Here is a 14,819-nt window from a genome sequence, read left to right on the forward strand (position 1 = left end):
AGTCTTCTACCTCATGATACTTGAATAATAATATTCAGTGTCCTGTCCAGTTATATTGTGAATCTATAGAGTGGAAAGAAAACTTCTATGTTGTAAAGTTTCAGACTTTGACAGATTCACACATGGAAGTCGCGCCTAATACTACGGTAAGGACAATTGAGAACACTTGCTCTCCGCTTGTGATCTGCATCCATTTTCCCACACCATCCACATTGCAAAAAGCACAAGTGTTTCTATCTATTAAAACGAAGACATATCTTTTATTGTGTTCTAATTTAGAATCAACACAGAGCGAGTAAAAGAATTGAAATGATATGAGACTCTTGGATATGAAATGTAATTACAAATACAGACGGGACAAAATAATATTAGTAGAAATAATTCTAATTTGCAAGAAATATAACCTAATTTAGAAATTACTTAAGCGAACTGACCAGGAGGGAGACTTCAACGCGGGAGTGGAACACAAACTACACCTCTACACAAATTTTCATCCTTATTTTTAAAAAAAAAATAATAATTTTCAATTTATAAATGTTACAAAGGGGCATCAAACATGCCGACCATTTTCACACAGGTATGCAGCGAAGATATTCAAAAGTTTACTCGTGTGAGAATGCTCCAAACAAGTAACACTGTGCATTAGAATTTGTGTCTGGTTCGTAGTTTTATATGCAGTAAGTGACAAATGAAATATCGTTAAAGCGAACTGGTAACTCGCAAGTCAGTAAGAATGTAAGAAAGAATTTTATATTTCTGCATGAAAGAGTTAAGGTTATGGAGATATCCTGTCGCAAGAACAAGTTAAATTCCTGTTTTGGTAGGTTTTACAACAATTTTTATACAATGTACAGGACAAATGTAGAGAAACATCAAGGCAACTGGAACGCATAATTGTCGAAGATCTCCTATTTAAAGTCCATTCAGTGTTAACTTTATTTAATACGTAAACGTTTCAAAATATAAACTTCGATTCTAAGTAAAAGCATAACGAGTATGAAAGTTAAAATATGTCTCAAAATATATAGCCTTTAAAATTTTAAATCAGCTTTTATTAACCGGAATAGTACAATCCTGTTTTATAAGTTGAGGTATAGTATGGAATAAATCAACGTAATTCCTATTTTCATTTATTGGAAATAAATTTCACAACTTCCATCACATTTTATATTTTTAGTATTTTGTTTTAGAATCCAGTATGATAAAAACATGCAAATAATTGTACCGAGAAACAGTGAAAGCCTCTGATTAGTGGAGACAAGACACTCCTAAAAGCAACAAAAGAATATCGTTCAACGCCGAAGGCTGAATTCAGACAAACTTGTTGAGCACATCGACCGATATTTTCACTTTCTATAAATCGCAGACCGCAGTGATTTTAATTTGCATGCGACTCACCGGAAGCGACAGGCTATTCTGCTAGGCCCATAGTATTCAGTCTAGACACCGCAGACTGTGAAACTTACAAGATTTTCAGACTTCCCGATTTCGGGCTTAACTTTACAATAAACGATTATTAAAACGGGTCTAAACTGTATTTAATTGATACGAATGGCCTATCAAATTCGCTAAAATTCTGAAAGAGTTTAAACAATGATAAGAAAGAAATTAAAAGGCGAAATTCACTACTGTACAAACAAACACCAGCTCAAATTATTGAAGAATAATAAAACTTAAAAATATAATTAGGTATACTGTCTGTAATTTCATATCAGACAAATCAACTGCATCTCTAATAACAGTAATCTCTCATTATTAATAAGCAGGTCTGATACAGAGTGTAAAATATTTTCTAAAATAATTTAAGTGCACAGTACTACTTGTATATACATGTAGTATTACATTCAGTAATACTACATCTTGCCAACAGATTGTATTTGTGTTTCACATAATTCTCACTGTAAACAGCAATTATTTCCATAAACAGCAATAACCAGTCGATCTTTCGTTTATATATATACACGCTGCGTCTTGTTTGCGGTTCGGGTTACGTTATAAGTTGTTAATTATATGAGCTTTGAATTTCGAAGAGTTAACACTACAATTCGTAAGAACCCAAAAGACTATCATCTTCATACTCATCACAGAGAGAACCTAGAATCTCACCGGATGTTAAAAACGATCATTTATGTCAGTATTTACGTGGGCTAATATATGTACTGTAACTTTCATCGTGTTGGAATGGTATTTTCATCAGAATATAATTACACATTACGGCAATTAAGGCGTATTGTTCCTGTGACTTGCTTTTAGCGGTGTGTCACAACCAACTCGTCGAATTCCTGAAGATGGCGATTGAGACAGTCTCCGAGACATTGGAATTTTGCTTCAAAACATTGAGTCTTATTGCCTGAAATGGTATTATCGATTCTGTACCTTAGTTTTAATTAAGACTAAAGGTTTCTTATGTTTATCGTTCTCCTCTGTTCACTATCCTTTCCTACAATGATCATTTTTCCTTTATTTGTTCCCGACTTGTTCCGTTCAAACGCCATATTTTAAAACTACAATAGTATGTCGTCATATAACGAATAATATTGAAGCGCGGTGAAGTGCTGACTGCCTACCGATCATATTAATTAGACCTCTATTTGGAACAAATTTTCGAGATAGCTAATAACTTGTCAACTTCTCGCATTTAACTCTCATATTTATCGACTTATCGGAATATATTGCACATAAATGTCCATTCATCAACTGCAATTTCAGATTAAACAGATTGAAAATTAATTCTTAGATGTCAGGTCATATAGTTAATGGTGAACTTATAATAGTTTTAATAACTAATTTTCTATTTTATAATTTGCCTTATGCACTCATGACGATCTGAAACAAGGAAATAAGATGAAGTTCCAGGAATTTAAACGAGAAGCTGAGAATAGGGAAAACTGGAGAGCTCTTTTTGGGCAGAGCAATGGACCTGTCGTAAGACAGAACACTGAACAATAATAATAATAATAATAACTCATAAATATAAATGAAGTCGCCTGCACAATATCTGTAATAACAGCCCTGCAAATTAACTCCATAAAGCAGGGTCGTTGTTAAGTAGCTGACAAGCATTCAGGAATAGAACCCAAAGGTTCACATGAGCCCGCCATCTGTTCCTGTCCATAGTAACATAAATTTAGTCCACACCCTTTGTTTAACACACACTTTACAGTTATAATCCCATCTACGCCTAATTCTTCCAAGTGAACGTTTCCTTTCACTTTCACAACAAAATTTTTGTATGAATTTCTTGTCTCTTCCATGCGTGGTTTAAGTCCTGTACATTTCATATTCATTGATGTTATCATCATAATACTATTCAGTAAAGAGTAAGAATTATGAAATTTAAAATCTTCTCCAGCGTTTTGCCACTTCTTCTCTTGGGTTCAAAATTTCCTAAGGTCAGAGATCAAATTTCACGCCTTTACAAGAAGCAGGCAAATTTATATTTCTATTTATTTTAATAATAAATGCGGTTTTAAATAGCACTCTGGAAGACGAAAAGTTATGAACTGAATGGTAGTGAGTATCAGTGAAGCTAAACGGCCCATAAAAGTATACATAAAAACAAATTATATCACGAAGACAATAACTGATTAGAAAAAGCTTCTCCTATATTTAGCCAGGCTATGATAATTACTTCGTGTGTGTGTGTGTGTGATAAGATGCTTGGTCTATCTCAAAACTGTCTTCACTTGCAGTGCTACCAACTGCCTCAAAACTAATTACGAAAGAAAGAAACTCCTGTGAACATTTCAATCTGACCAGTGACCCCAACACAATTATAAACTAAGTGAACAACCATAGACATAATGACCGTTAGATTGGAGGTAGTAAGCTCCGATGGAATGTTGGTCAGACTAAACAGTGCAACATCTCACAAAGCAGCCATCTTCCTCTTAAATACATTTCACATCTTTGTAATTCTCTTATATCAATTTTAATACTTTCTTGTGTCTCAGTCTTGAACTAGTTATTTCTCAATCAGAGAAGCACGTGTGTCCCATCGCACCATGCTTCAAGGCTACCCAACTAAGGAGAAGCAACTTGAAGGACATTAAGTCGTCTGTCTTCTGGGATGTAGCACAGTGTAATCTCGTAGACACTAACCGAAGTTTCAGAGGAAATTTTTGCCTCTATCACCCTGATGATGCCAATATCTACCAGACTTCATACTCGCCGTGAAAACCTGAAATCTCACTTTGAATTAAATTCTTTGCAATTTCCATTATATTGTTGTGAGTCATGTAAATTGTCTAATTCATGAAATTAATCCGTCTTGAAGTAATTTTGAGCAGTGTAACCTCACTTATATACGCTCTGGGGCAAAAGCGCGAATTACCATATGTGGTTATTGTTAAAGAGATTCCCAAGTATCGATTAGCATGCCGCCAAGAACTTTAACCTCACCCTACACTAGTACGACATAAGAGAACAAGAATTTATGTAGTACAATCCAGTACCTTGTCCGTGAATTATATAATGTGTGTTGTCCCCTGCTCCTACAGATACAAATCGAAAAGTGCGGAGGGAGAAAGCCTGTATTGTTGCAAACTGGAAACACGTAGACTCCTCAGTAAAATACGCATTAAGAGGAAAGGAATTTAAGCAAATTTCATCCTGAGATATGCGTAACAGATGCTTAGAAACTTCGCGACTACTAGTGACTGACGTGATGTGTTACAAGAGAGCAGAAATTAAATAAATGGACAATGTAACAGATGTTTTCTGTGAGAGAACCACAGAATAACAGAGGAGGGGGAGGGGGGGGGGTCAAAACTGCGACTGTCTTACACATAGTGAAGATCTAAATTCTGAGAAAACATTAGGTGTACTGGTGAGAATTCGAAAAGAATATAATATGATCGAATCATCATCAGCTCTGAGGATTATACACATGAATGTGTTCCGTCGCCATTATCATCTTCTTTCAAACATCAACAGCTATTCTTCTGCGCGGAAAATCACGCACATTACTATTTGAGATATGATTTTATCCCATTCCTCGAAACTGTTTACATTATTGCTTTCTGTACTCTAAAGATCTTCCTTTAACTTGTTAAACTTTAATTTACAACATTTACGTATATTCATTTTATCATCTTCATGTTCTTTTACAGTTCTCATAATGCAATTACACAAACAAGTGGCTCACCTACTTAGTGTCACGAAATTTGTGTAATGTGACAAGCTCTCAGATTCTCACCATAACTGTTCAAAGTAACATTGGCTACTTTAAACAATATTGGAAAGATATACTCTTTCGAGTACATCGATATTGCAAAGGTGTTCTTTACGCCACATCACGTAGGCCGTTATTGCACTAATGTGATCCGAGGTATCATTGTAGCCTTAAAGAACATTCTTACGCTAAATTGATCCCAAATCAATCTTGCACAATATCTTCCAACAATGACCTTATCTATTTGTCTCTGTTATCCGAAGTACCATTGTTGAGCAACAATGGGTTACAGAAAAGGGAAATGAATCGCAAGGACAGACGGACAGACAGACAGACATGAAAAACCTGCAAGATATTCTTAGCTCACACCAGAGGGTGAAGAACACTTGATAATTTCCAAATTGTTCTTTTTTTATAATTTTCATAACAATGAAATTTGTCTGCAGATTATTATTGTAGTTAACTTTAGTAATATAAATGGAAGTAAGGATATTATTCTGATGTCGCATATGGGTGCTGCATTTCCATTCCATTCTCTTCGTTACAGAACTAAATTTATTGTTAACTAACCAAGCTAGTGAACTCCACCGATCAAAGTCCTTTTCAACAGCTGACAGTTGCTCAGTTTGTTGATCAAGTAAACCACTTCCCATGTTCACAAGAGATCACGGTCTCTACGTGACCAGTCCACAACCGCAGGCCCTGCTTTTATAAATAATTTTAATATTATCTTCCCACAAATTAATTGTCTGGTTACGTATCTCAGCCAGAAATTCGGTTCTAAGCATCACGCCCAAACCATTCACCTCCAACTAGTACCAAGGTTAGGAAAGCGAGGATTTAACCTCCACTTCTCAATACGTGTTTATGTGGCGGTACGTATCACGACAGCAACTTTACATTTACAACTATTCGTGAAGATTTATGTTTTCTGGTTCGAAATATTAAACGCAATTTCGTATATCTGCAAATTCTAGTACAAAGGAATTTCGAAAACCTGTCGCCAATAGCTGAAAATATTGTAATTATTTTGTTTTATCAAATAACACAGACCTGTTGTTATGAATAAAAATTCACACTGCATAACCAGTTTTATTTCATGTAAAATATAATTATTTTAGCACCAATCAAGGCTAGACTAAATTAACATGAGCTTGTAGTAAAAAGTTTTAGAATAGTAACAAGCTGGTTTCAGGATAAGAAATAACAACTACAAAATTATCCGACGCAGTAGTGAAACACGAAAAGTAGTCTAATGGTAGGACTTTAAACCAATGTTGCACTCAGAAGCATTCTACTCTTGCGTCTGCCCATTTGAATCTCAGAGATTCAAAACACAGTGTGTGATACGAGCGTAGCCAAGGTGGACCAGTTTTGCCAGCAAAATCATCATCATCATCATCATCATGGCTGGAAGTGTTGTACGCAAATGCTTTTTAAATGCTTCTTCTTAATCTGCATTTTAAACTCCTCCTAGCTAACCTCCACTTCATCATCTATCCAATCAGGATAGTAAAAAAACTAACAGCTTATTTTCTAAAGATTTTTATTCTTCGAATGGAAAATTCATTTTAAAAAAGGAACTTGTTCCTCACAGATCAACTTGTGAGCTAATAGAGCAGCTCCAAATCCACTGATTATGTAATGGAAGCCAATGGTAAAAGAAGAAAAACAAGATCATATTGACATAAACAACAAACGAGAGTGGAGTTTGTCTGGCGTAGACAAAGAACTGCTTTCAATTATTCGGATAAGAATAGAACTAAGATTTAAATTTCTCACAGCGCTGAAACTGTCAATTGCGGTGGGTTGTAACGCCGTATGGACTTATGGTTACCTACGTTTCGGAGTAAAATATCGCCTCCATCTTCAGGGTTTAAGTGTTACACTTTTCCCGACACAAATCTGACACAAATGCCAGCCTTGTATAGAATTTTAGACTCGTATTTTTGTCATGTGTGACGAGGGTAAAGGTTTTGAAGGGCCAGAACGTGGTCAGTATCAACGTTACCATGTTTGGTCTATTGCAGACACTTAAAAACTTTGATTATATACGAACCGAAGACATGGTATTCGTTATACAGAGCTCATTAACAGTTAAATATTAAAAAAGTATGCCCACAATATATATGTAACTTGTGTTAATGTAACTAAGTAATTTGCAACCATTTATAACAGAAAGAGCTCGTATCTAAGCATGTTAAATTTTACGTAAAAGATAAAATGATAAAGAGTCTTCGAAGAAGGAAGAATATAGTAATTTTGTTCGAATCCTAGCAACTGCTTGATACTGTATACCTGAAGTCGTAATTTATCCCTAATACATTATTTTACTCCTCAACAGTCATTAACTATACGCAACGGAGTACTTCTTGAGAATCTACCAGTCACTCAGGTAGTTAAATTTCACAGAATAGGTCTCTGTTCCTTAGTCGAACTAATTTGGTCCACAAACAAACCATTTTTATAAGCCGTTCTTTATTATATTTCAATTCACGTCTATGTATTTAAATTTGACTCTTCTCTTCGGGTTGAATGAATTTGTCATCCGAAGTTCCGCCAATCTTATCCTTTACAACTTGGTCATCTTTGTAATAATTGGTAAGGTCATTACATAAATACTTCTCTGAAAAATCTTACACTGGATATTTTTCACTCACAAATTCCACAGAAGGTCATCTTATTGCTTCGAGGGATATTGTACTGGAATCATTAACAGTAGTACAGTGAAAAGGGAAGACAAAAAGACAGGAACAAACAAACAAGAAGAAAAAACACGCAAATAGAAAGAGAGAAGGACATGGTGCTCCTTCAGAGCCCCTCGGCTATGCAGTGCGAAGTGTGTGACCAATGTTGCATCTCTTGACCGACTCTAGCTGTTTCCAAGGCAGCGGCAAATTTATTCTAGAGAACCAGATAATCCATCACAATGTAAGTAACGGATATCAGACATCAATATTCAATAAGCTGAGCACGCTTAATAAATTTTAGACACGGAGCCATTGGTGTGTGGAAAATTATGGAGTGTTCGTCCTATGATGTTAAGGGGAAACGAGACGCCCGCAGGGTCAGAATGGGGAGAAGTGGCCCCGTTGATAAGCAGCACGACCAATAGGGCCCTGGTGATGGAGGCAACATTCCGCCAAAATGTTGCTTTACAACCAGAAAAATACATTCAGCTAGATTGTTATTCCAGAGTGTGAAATCTATTAACTCCACGCAGCTAAGTCCTTTTCGAGATGCTGATATTATCTCAGGTAGTCAAGAAATTCCCGCACCTGATAACACCTCAAAGCTTATTATGATGTCGAAAAGAGTTCGCAAATGGTCTCCAGAGAATGCTGAATCTAGTTCTCATTTTTACACCAAATTTTGTCTTAAGATACACTTTAATACTGTCCTCCCACGTACACCTAGCTCACCAAGATGACATATTCTTTTCATATTTTCTTACTACAATCCTACGGGATAAAGACGCCTTTTCTTGTAAATGTCTGTGCTGCAGTCGAAATTCCACTGAATGTTGAACTTGTCCTTTACAGACTATACCATTAATGTGTGTGTGTGTAGGGGGGGGGGGTAGAGGAGGGTGTAAAACGTAAGTTATGCAAATGGAGAGACAAGCCTCTCATTTGTTTGTGAATACTTTTGGTTCTGTTCTACTGCATTATAATGCAGGGCTGTGTCGCAACGTGATAACGCCTTTGTAAGCTCACTTCCTGTCATCCACTAATTCATTAAGAGGCGTTTACTTTTTATACGATAGCAAAAACAAAAATTGAACATCAATAAGGCGACTGGAGGCGTGTACACATTTACATTATGATACACCGAGGCATCCCTTGCATAAGAATGATGAAATTCATATGCCGGGTTTCTGATGGACTTCGCGTAAGTCACTGAACTTGGCTGACTGTCGGTTCGAATTTGGGTTGGTCAGGAATCGTTAGTTTAATCCGGTCACTTTATGATAAATCTAAACCAGAATATTTCATGACGTCTTAACCAACTATAATTCAGATTTCTTCTTGTTGGTTCGTTAATTATGGGAAGTAATTGTTCAGTCACATGAATAGCTACTTTCGACTCCGGGTGGGGGTAACGTTTTTCTCATAGTTAACAAATCAGAATTACTTATCTTCATGACTTAACACTTTAATGCCACGAACAACGTGAATAATTTTACGTTAAACAGTTTAAAAACGATTAAGCTGTGCTGTTAAAACATGACATTTGTTCTAACAAAGTTTTTACAGAAATTAATTTAACTCACTGAGACGGTTGAACCTCGTGATTGACTACAGAACTGTTCAGGATGTACCTGCTGTGGGTTCACTTTGTGCCCTGCACGCATAAAGTCCGTTTTTTGCGACAACGCTCTCCGCGGTTCGCTGGGCGTTACAGTCCATTTGGTGCGAGTCAACGTGGAGTTCCTCATCCCAAGTCTTCGCAATCAGCAATCGAGGCGGACGGACGGACCAACAGTTAACGCCGTCCAGCGCCTTGTCGCTTTCCTTAACCGAAGTCACTCTCTCTTATAAAACTACGGAACTGGATTTTCAGAGAGTTTTGTCTTGATAAAATGGTGCGTATGAATACCTGGTAAATTTCAGGTGACGCAGTCTTTCTATTAAAATTTCTCAGCGGTTCATTTCCATGCGTTATACGGTCGAAGTGCGTGAAACTAAACTACAGACCGAAGAATAAGATAGGTCCTGCAGACTTCCACTACATTTCCAAAACTATACAACGTATAACATCAAATTTTTAACGTCTAGATTAAACTTCGTTAATTATGATAATACTTTATATATTTTCAAGTTGTCAAGTATGAAGATTGTTGGTTTCTGGTATGTTACCCAGTGTATTCTGGTAGATATCGACCGACGTTTCGGGGAAATTTTCTGCCAATATCATGAGTTCATTTCTATCAGACTTCCCGGTGCTGTATCAAAGAAAACCTGAATCTAAGTTAAAATAATTTAATTTTTGTGCGGATCGGCGAAAAACAATCCCTTCCTTACACAAAGACGAAGTAAATTTTTACAAAAATTTATAGGAAATTATGTGAGAAAATAGATATTATTCTATCAAGCGACAATATCTTCTGACAAAATTTTATCTCAAATAAATTTAAAAATGATCAACAAGATATATGCAAAACTGCAAACAACGCGTTTTGAAAATGTGCCTGGTTCAAATTCTAAAATAGGCCTTCCCAGTCTTGCCGCTTCAACTCAATTTTTGGGAATAAACTACACTATAGGCCCTGAATTTTCTTTGAAGGTAAACTATTTGGTTTTGGTTTTCCGGATGAAAATGGACGTATTTCTCAAGCCAGCACCGGATTAATAATTTGAAAACAAACGAAGCGACATAACTACGAATATGTTACGTTCCCAAATTTCGTTCATAATTCCGGGCTCTGAATTCATCTTCCAGACACAGTATTATGTTGTGTTAACTTATAGTGTTCCAGAAAAGCCATGCGTCATATCACATAAGTAAGTTTTATGATATTTTACGGATGATGTTCATAACAAAAGCTATTATTACCCCACCTTCCCCGCTGATATCTCTGATCGTTTCCTTCCGCTCCCCCCACCCCCCAAAACACTATTTCGATCTCGACCTCCAGCGCAGGCCCGAGATCTTAATGAAATATATCCGCTTTCACTGAAACGGTTTATAAAGCAGCGTTGATAAAGCAGGATCAATTGTTTACAGAGACTACGTAAATACATTTTTAAAAAAATCTAAACACGCTCACTGACGTAATGTTGAACGAAATATAGAAACCAATCCTTGCGCAATGATCAAGGATTCTTTTGTGTAATTTGGTACAAAGTCAAAAGTAAAGGAATGTTGAGAATGAGATCATGAATAGAGGAAAATAAAAAAAACACAAAACGAAGGTAAAAGATACGTTGTGGGATTTGTGTTGACCGGGTAGATTGCGTAGTAAGTAGGGTATGCAGTTGAAACCAGAAAAGAAAAGAAAAGAAGAAAACAGAGCAAAAAGGAAACAATGAGCCACAAATCAGCGAGTTTGGAGAGGAATGTGGTGTCATGGTCTACTGATAGATGGCAGTGGGTTAGTATTGGTTGCGTAGCGAGTGCATTTGGCCATAACGACATGCTCCAGCGAATGATTTCACACAACCGGTATTTCGGCGTAGACTTGCCCGTTTCAATTTCCTTTTCTTGTTACTCGTGAACTCTTTTTTGTTGTTTTTGACTGTAATTTCGATTTCAATATAGGACAAAATAATGTCGCAACAATTAAATGTGGTTAGTACAAGTTTTGAAACGTCTTGGATCGAATTGCAACATGTTTCGAGAGCGGCATTTATACGGTGTTCAACATCAGAATCGATCAGCTGAGGTCACAGTCGATTTGTACGAAATCTATTCTTTCTTCATCAACATAAGGTCCGTCGGTTTCTCAAGCCTCAATGACATTAATCATTTTCAATATTGTTGACCTAAATGGAGGTTCCATCATAAGTACAGAGGTAGAGATGTGTAGCATTTATTAACTTTTCCTTAAGTTTTTTTCTGCATTTATCTACATACTCATAACAATGTCCAACGTGTTTCAATTTTCCGCCGCTGCTCAATGCCACTATTAAAAAATCTATAACATATTTTTTAAAACATATAGCGAACTTACAAAACACGTTATATAATCATGCACACCGCGTTACATAAGATCAGTCAAGTTCAAATACATGAGAAAAAACATCCAATCCCTTTAAGCCCAAGTTTTTCTAATAATTCAGTCCGTACCTCAAAGTAAACCTGATTACTGTTAGAATCATACAAAATCTATAGAGCTACTCGTCGGATTTATCCTCTTAACAAAAATCAGACAAAATTTTCAGTGATTTCGAAAATACCGTATTTTATAGAAGTAATTTGAGTTCTTTAGATGGATCTTGGGGACACACGTCCATTACCTCATAATGCGTTAACTGATACAAATGGCGAAAAACATTTCATAAGTGATAAATCAGAGAAATTCTTCAGATTTATCAATAAAACCCTCTTGTAATGTAACCCAGTGTTACTACAGAGTCAGCATCTGTAACACGAAAAGCAAACCGCGTTCACGTCATTAAATTAACGGGTCGACTTTCCTATAGCCTACGTTAAATAATTTAGTTCCGTGTTACATGTGACCAAATATAGAGCCATAAGCAACCTCGCGCACAAAAATGTGATCAGACACTGGCAGGCGATAATATCTGCACGCAATGAAACCACACGTCCATTTGACAAACTAATTGCTTACATTCATCTGATTCCTCAATGCACCCAGTTGGGGTCGTTGTAACAAATAAGCCATCACAAAGAAATGCCTGATATTTAACGTCGACAGTTCAAATTAGCGGCCACGTAAGGGTAACTTTGTGTTTCTTACATATAGGGACTTTTCTTGTGTTTAATTGTAATGATTTATTTCTTTTCATCAGCGGAGAATGGGATTAAATTAGCACGTACAAAACACTGTAACACTAAAAAATTACTGATTTTCAAGTATCAAGCAAAATACGAATTGTGACTTGAGGTTTTCATGGTGGTGACTAGGACGATGTTCTTCTAGGTTTTGGCGCTGTACACGGCTTCCATCTTCAGAACTAAGGGTGGGGACAGTATATTTTTGTTACGTTGGCACCTACCTACGTCGCCAAAACCTAGGAAAATGTAATCGTCGTCATTACGACCGTGAAAAAATTAATTCTTGCAAAACATGTCCAATTAGTATTCCTTCCTCCAATGTGAGATAGTTTATCGTCTGGCTTCGTTATAATTTATAACAGATGATTACAAAAACGCCTGACATGCCAATTAAAACGTAGAGACTCGTAGAAAATTTTCGGACCTGTAACCTCTACTACACATGAGTGACTTTTTACAGCCCGAATGCGCACGCGCTGAGAAAGCGAAGTCACAGAATCTAGCCACTTGTTGCGAAATGCCGCCACACAACGGCGTAACGAGAGACGTGGCAATTGCTTTATTTAATACGTAACCAAATCTTTGTTGATTTCATCCAGTGCTTACACAGTTTTCCTTCTAAGGGTTTCTCTCGAGTTATTTCTGTTTGACAGCGGACAGCATTTGAATTTCTGCTAAATGCACTGTTGTTCGTCTGACGTCGAGGCACAACGGCGCGACCTCTAGCGAAGCAAGGCGCCATGACTTTGTTTTAATACGGGGGTGAAACATGGGTTCTCATTGTAAGGAAATACAAAGTGTCAGCTTACTGAGGTTAATATTTGAACATAAGACGGACGAACTGACATGATAAAACAACAGAATGAGGGGCTTCATAATTTTCGCTCTTTGAAGATAGGATTATCAAATAAAGGAGGGTGAGATGGGTTGGGCATGCTGTACGCATGCGAGGGGTTAGAATTCTTGCTTGAAAACCAGAATTTATTCAGACTCTGATTTCTGATTTTCAAACCCAACACGTGTCGTGGATTCTGTTGTGTTTAGCGTAAAATTAGAAGACAGTCTATTCCTGAAGTAACGATAAATTTACGTCATTCTGCCAGTTCGCGGACCACTGGAACCCGACCATGCGTTATGAACCGCACATCCTAACGCGTAACAAATGACAAAACAAAATGAAATCTGTCTCCCAAAGAATGCGATTATGTCACATTCAAGATTTCTTCTTTTTGATGCTGTGTGGTGATACGTATTGTGTGTGCCCTGTGATCCAGAACATTGAAAAAAGTGAAAGTGTTAGGACAGAATAATACAACCTGCTGAAAGAATACGACAGCGAAGCTGGTATACAATACGTACGCAATTATACATGATGAGCGTTTCCATCTTGGGTCAGCAAGAAAGACGTGGTGATGATGGTGATGACAGTGTGTATTGCAAACAATAAGCACACACAGGCGGACAGACAGACCTATTGTCTCCTGTCTATGTCTGATACCGTTGGCTTTTTCTCACAGTGTTATTTAAATGAACTGCACAAAATTAAGACGCAATGAAGAAATCGTGTTTTTTCAGTCTGTTACATCTTCCTTATACTTCAGATCTGAAACTTATGAGAGGATTTATATAAAATTTAATATTTGAGGAAGGAATTTATATTAAATATTGTGACTCGAGTTTAATTTTGCATCGTATTCGTCCAAATTAAAGTGAAAATTATTTCGCATTTCTTGCAATTCGTAGCCAATTAACTCCAAGGAGAAGAATTATTCTTCAGAATCTGACATTCATTCATATAGTCCTGACAAACACGCGGCTCGCCATCTCTGATACCTAAATTACCGGGTTCCTATCACGAGTACACGCACGGATTATGTCCATGTTTCTGGGTGTGAAAGAACATAGATTAAGGGATGATTAAGAATGTGCTGAGGAGATTAAAATAACAATACATGAGAAAACTACGAAATGAAGAGCTTCGTAATTTGTGTTCTTCACCAAATATTAGAAAGTATCACATCGAAGGAATAAAATTGGAGGAACATGTAGCATTCGTGGGAATATGAGAAAAACGCACACAATTTTTAAAGTCTAAATTCAAGAGACCATTAAGAATACCAAAGTTTAGATGGGACTTAGGAAAATAGGAGTTGGAGGGGGACGACTGTATTTGTTTGGCTCAAGA

The 14,819-nt window shown here is 36.7% G+C and overlaps 1 protein-coding gene and 1 long non-coding RNA gene across 5 annotated transcripts in view; one reads left to right on the forward strand and one right to left on the reverse strand.

Annotated features, from left to right (window-relative positions):
* LOC110828938 (uncharacterized) overlaps positions 1 to 14,819 on the reverse strand; it is a 240,966-nt gene that overhangs the window by 26,676 nt on the left and 199,471 nt on the right. The window lies entirely within an intron of this gene.
* Positions 1 to 14,819, forward strand: part of LOC110828937 (uncharacterized) — a 64,202-nt gene that overhangs the window by 1,123 nt on the left and 48,260 nt on the right. The window lies entirely within an intron of this gene.

The sequence above is a fragment of the Zootermopsis nevadensis genome, unplaced genomic scaffold (genome assembly GCF_977971745.1).
Source record: "Zootermopsis nevadensis isolate Lab colony 2312 unplaced genomic scaffold, Znev_1.0 Znev_ptg000007l, whole genome shotgun sequence".
NCBI lineage: Eukaryota > Metazoa > Arthropoda > Insecta > Blattodea > Termopsidae > Zootermopsis > Zootermopsis nevadensis.